The 5,638-nt window shown below is 34.1% G+C and overlaps 1 long non-coding RNA gene across 1 annotated transcript; it reads right to left on the bottom strand.

Annotated features, from left to right (window-relative positions):
- On the bottom strand, positions 2,896–4,745 carry LOC108660847. The gene is made up of 3 exons (XR_001926540.1): positions 4,702–4,745; positions 3,966–4,041; positions 2,896–3,085 (listed from the first exon to the last, which is right to left on the bottom strand). It is a non-coding gene; the product is annotated as an uncharacterized LOC108660847 (long non-coding RNA).

Below are 5,638 nucleotides of genomic sequence, written 5' to 3'. Positions count from 1 at the left end.
CTGAAAAAGAGAATAAGTCAATTTAAAATCCTGTAGCCAAAATCTTTGCTTTTTTACCTTTAGGATTTGTTAAATCTTCAACCACCCAAGTGTTTGGCCTTTAATAGTAACCCACACAGTGATCAAATAAGACCTTCTCAAAGTTAGGATTTGTAATATCCCGTACTTTGATATGGTGGCTAATAAAGCTTATCGAATGCTTATTGAGGTTAATTGAAATGTTTAAAAGTGATGAAAGGTGAAAAGAATATTTTAAGATAAAATATTTCGCACGCGAGAAAATAATAATAAAATAATAATGATATTTTTATTAAAGATGAATTTGCTACATAAAAAAGGGATTCGGAAGTGAATCAAAGTATAACAAGGTGTTTTAGGTGGCAAGGAGACAAGTGAAAAATTTTAATATAAATAATATTTTATTAATAAAATAATATTAAAATATTAATATTTTATTTATTATCGTAATTTTCCATGAAAAGGGAGTATATGGTCAATCTAAGTGGGGGAGAAGACAAACGAGAAAATTTCGAAGAAAAATGACGTTAATGAGGTCCGCGTGCCTTTATTAAATAAATATAACGTGGGTAGATAAATATTTTAAATATTATGGGGACACTGCATTGGAGTTAAAACTTTATATTTCGTTTGTACATGTGTACAAAGAAGATAATGGAAAGAAATTAGAATTAAAAGATTATAGGAGGATACAATTAAAAAGGATGAAAACCTTGAAAGGCAAAATGGTAATTTTGCCATTAAAGTGATCAAAGCTTCTAAAGAAAGCTTTGACTCTTCATCCTTATCCTTGGCTGATCCTTATCTCTTCAAGATGGCATTTTTTCTTCTCCATCTCTTTCCTCCCACGCCATTTCCATACTTCCACCCCATTTTCACTTGACTCCCATGCAATTGAAAAGAAAAATAGAGAGAATCAGCTAAGGAAAGAAAGGAGAGAAAGGTGGAAGGCTTGGGTAGGAAGTGATTCAAGAGTAATTAAAGAAATATCAAGTGCATCTCAAGATTCAAGAAACATAAGGTAAGGGTTTTTGTGTTTTAAGCTCATGGTTAGTTAAATCTTCGGAAAAATGATGTGTGAATCATTTTGTGGTGGCTATGGTGACCATGGGTGTGAGGAAATTATGAGTTTTGTTAGGTGAAATCCAAGCTAAAACCAAGTGGTAAGCCTAACGCTACAATTTGAAGCTTATGATTGGTTTAATATTGTGAGAATGATTGTATGCATATGTAGTGTTATTGTGATGTCATGGGTATAGTTGGAAGGCAATTATATTAATTGGAAGTTTGGCGTGTAGATATGTGTTGTTAAGAAAGGTTTAAAAGGTTATGGATGTTGGTGTGTATGAATGAATATTAATGTTATTCTTGGTGGCAACATGTAAATGAGGATGGTGGTACATGTAGACTTAGAAAATGTTTGATGGAAGTAAATTTATAGTTGTTGCCATATGCTAGGTAATTATTGTGGAAATGATGGATAAACTTGATAAATATCCTTAGACAAGATTTATATATGTGCTAGAGTCATAAATAAGTTGTCGGTATCCATAATTTAAAGAACTACACAAGTAAAGGATAAAGGCCACTTTGGTAAAAAATGTGTTAAGATATAAGTTAGTTGAATAAAGATTCATGATTGAAGGAAAAAGAGAAGTAGAAATGTGGTACACTAAAGATATTGAATTTGGATTGTTGCTAGGAAGTACAAAAGCAAAGGTAGTGTATTGTGGTAGCGTGCCGGAGGAAATAACGAGCGACCGACAAGTAGCAATAGCTAGGTATGCCTCCAAACTAATAGCGACGTAACATCCCGCTATCGTAAAGTGAGTGAACTTGCATTAAAATGTTTTGAAATAAATGATTATATGCTTGATTGAACCACTTGAATTATTTTACTGGTTTTTCTTAAAATTTGCTTGGGAACAAGCCCTTGATGAAACATTATATGTTATGAATGTGTAATATGATGAATCCTTGTGCTCCCATATTATGTTTATATATATATGTTGTGTATTGATAGTTAATATTGTGTGATAATTATAACCGCGCATGTGCGCGATGTGGGGGTTGCACATGCTATGATGACGGGGTGAGGGAGTGTGGATGATGAGATTGCCTATGTGCGCGATGTGTGGGGGAGCACATGATGGCATTAGTTGTGCGCAATGTGGGGGTGCACACGATGATGATGATATATGCCATGTGCGCAATGTGGGGGGAGCACATGATGGCATTAGTTGTGCGTGATGTGGGGGTGCACACAAAGACTCCGGCTATGTGCGGTGTGGAGTGCACATGAGTTGGGAAAGGTGGTGGTTGTAAACATGCTTGTGTATATATATGCTATAAATATGTTTTTTATATACTATAGGAAAGGTTATGAAAATAATATGTGACTGCATTGAATATTGAGAAAACTTGATTATTGTCAATGTGCTTGATTTAATGTATAATGTCACAACCCGGTAGTCCCTTCGAGCCCTTGACAACCACTGCGATGTCTCGGTAGACATTCGTTACCCGAAGCGCCAACTGGAACCCCGCAAGGCTTTGGTACCATTTTTTCATCTCCCTTGTGAGTAATCATTGCCAAACCTCATTTTTAAAGAATTTTAAGCTTTTTCCCTTTCAAAACCGTGGAAAAATAATCTTCGCCTCATAGGGTCGTTTTCGTCATTTTTCCTCTAAATTTTCCGAACTCGACTAAAGATGTAGTAGATGAGTGGAAAACACATATTTCGTGATTTAAAATAAATTTGGGTGTCTAAAACATTTATTAAAAATGATATTGCAACTATTTGAATAAAATAAAAATATTCAATAAAATATTCTAATTTCTTGTAAAACAATATTTATAGAGTCATCGGTAAATAATTTTTGTAATGTAAAAGCTAAATAAATTCATACGTACTATAATACAGATAACCAAGATATGAAATTTACTTTACAGTGACTCATGGGCCCTCAAGGAACAAAAGTGCACAAAGGCAGTAAACCTACAATTTTTGTAGTAAAGCCGACTATAATCCTTGACGATATCTGCTATCCACAAGCTACCTTGGGCCTGAAATGGTTGAAAAGGAGGGTGGTGAGATTATAAAATCCCAGTGAGTAAACAGATACCATCTAAACCATCTAAAGTCGAGTAAATGGAGACAGATAAAATAGTTTAACATACTGAAATTCATCACCTTTCAACTTGTTTCAACCAAATAAAATACATTCATATAAATCAAGTAATTAACATGGCTTATGAATTTCTTAAAACTTTGGCTCGTACCAAAATCATTCTCATACCCAGTTATCAGGGATACCTTGATCGAGGGCTATCCTAACTGAGTCCGCCAAGGCTGTTAAAAAGTAATGTACGCATAAATTATGTTTTTATTTTGAAAACATAGCCGTTCCTTGGCATTGGCTGAGTTCCCCCTCATGTGGTGGTTTGACGTGAAGTGAACTCTAAAAGTGTTAACCTCAGGAGTTATCCACTCGCACCTCTCATACTAAGGTAAGAATATAACGGGGTTACCGTACCCCTCTAATAGACTGGTCTACGGAACCCGCTCACTGTAGTAAGCTAATAATTATCCCACAAATTAATAAAATTTAATAGCATGACATGGCAATTATTGTAATTCACAGCCTTTCAAGACTAAATACACAATTCATATATATTTCAACACAAATACCAATTTAGCCATTCATGCCAATATTGTCATAAGCCAATTAATTAGAACCATAAATTCACAATACATCAAATGGCCTCCAATTACTCTATTTTCAAAGCCATTATTCAATTTTAAAACAATTTTATGAAATCATTTCATTAAATCACATTTGGTTTATAAAACTGAAAAATTAATCATTTAATTCATTTTCCATGAAATTCACAAAATCGGATAAAAACCACTTTAGATAATTAAGACAATAGTAAGGTTACTCACAGTACTAGGAGCTCGATATACTCCTATTCTCGATCTTCGGGCACAATCTCTATACCCTTGTTAAAGGGCTCACCACCTATACATCATACATGACACGAATTTCAATAAATTATGTCAATTTATCATAAACTATTTCAGACTCTATAAATCTATATGAATGCACGAAATGTGATGCAAAATGTCCGAATAGCCATTTAAATACGATATTCGACCTAATTCGCACTATTCTCGATGTAATTGGCTAAAACCTCTAATTTAACTCCAAATCGATTTCTTTTACTTTCTACACTCCAATCATACTTAAAATACCTCAATGACTATGAATATGATTCAATTTATCAGTCCGAACCATAAATCGCACATGTCTATACATTAGGTAAAAATTCAGATTTTCATGCCAAAATTTCCCATTAAATTTCTAGCCTCACCAATCATTAAATACCACCAAAATATCATGAAATATCATCAATTTCAGCCTCAATATCCTCCCTAGAAAATTCAGCCTCTTGTGGGTTTGTGAAGAACAAAGTGATTCCTTGCTAGATTTTCATACTTTCCATTACCAAACAACCAAAAACACTTAATTAGCTTGAAATCTAGCAAAATCAATGCTCAAAACCTCTCCTCTCAAATTCGGCCAGCATGGGTTCATCATGCAAACTTGAGTTCTAAGCATGGAAAATGAAAAAGAAAGCATGGGTAGTGTAAATCACAAGATAAAATCACAAAATTTTACCTTTATTAGCTTAATCCCTTGAAATCCCACACTTTTTCTTCAATTTTCCCACCTAGGGTTTGTGTTCTTTCCTTTCCTCTTCACTTCATGCTTTGGCCGGCCATATGGGTGAGACTAAGAGAGTTTTAAATAGATTTTACAAGGAAATTCTAGAATAATCCCAGCTTGACACATGGGATGTTTCCATTGGTCCATGTGTAATACTTATCCATTAAGCAATCTCCCTCCACCACATAAAATGTTTCAATTATCCACAATGTAAAATGTTAATGGCTGAAATCCATGGGCATGACAAGTGTTAGGTGGTGTAAAATTCCAAAATTCCAACTTTGCCCTCGTAAACTCTTAAAATTATCGTTTTGCCCCTAGGACTCCAAAAATGTCAGAATTTAAATTTTTCACCTCTCAAACTCAAACCATACTCCAATGAGTCAAATGTGATCAAAATCTTTTCTAAAAATTTCCATTTTGTCCTCAAGTGATAAAATTACCATTTTACCCCTAGAACATGAAAATTCCAAATTGACTCCAATTTAGCCCTCAAACTCCAAATCATCATTTTAAGTCATTATGGGGTTTTAAATTCTCAATTTCATCTTAAGATCTCTATTTAGACTAGTTCAAGGCTTAATTCAACTTAACAGTACCATTTGGTACAATATTGACTTTTGACGATTTTTCGGGGCTTTCCAAGTATGCAAGCATATTGTCAATCACATAAAGGACATGGCAAGTACTTTATAAGGTCAGGCTTGATAGCACTACCCCCCTTAAAATAAAATTTTGACCTCAAAATTTCATTTACTAAACTCAGAGAAAATGTGGGGTATTGTCTCCTCATCTGATGTTCAACTTCCCATGTCATCTCTTCCATTCGAGCATTCATCCACAATACTTTAACCATTGGGATGTTCTTATTCATTCCTATATGTATCCT

This window comes from Theobroma cacao, chromosome 2 (assembly GCF_000208745.1).
Source record: "Theobroma cacao cultivar B97-61/B2 chromosome 2, Criollo_cocoa_genome_V2, whole genome shotgun sequence".
NCBI lineage: Eukaryota > Viridiplantae > Streptophyta > Magnoliopsida > Malvales > Malvaceae > Theobroma > Theobroma cacao.
The sequence above is the reverse complement of the archived record's forward strand: the minus strand, read 5'-3'. Positions and strand labels throughout refer to the sequence as shown.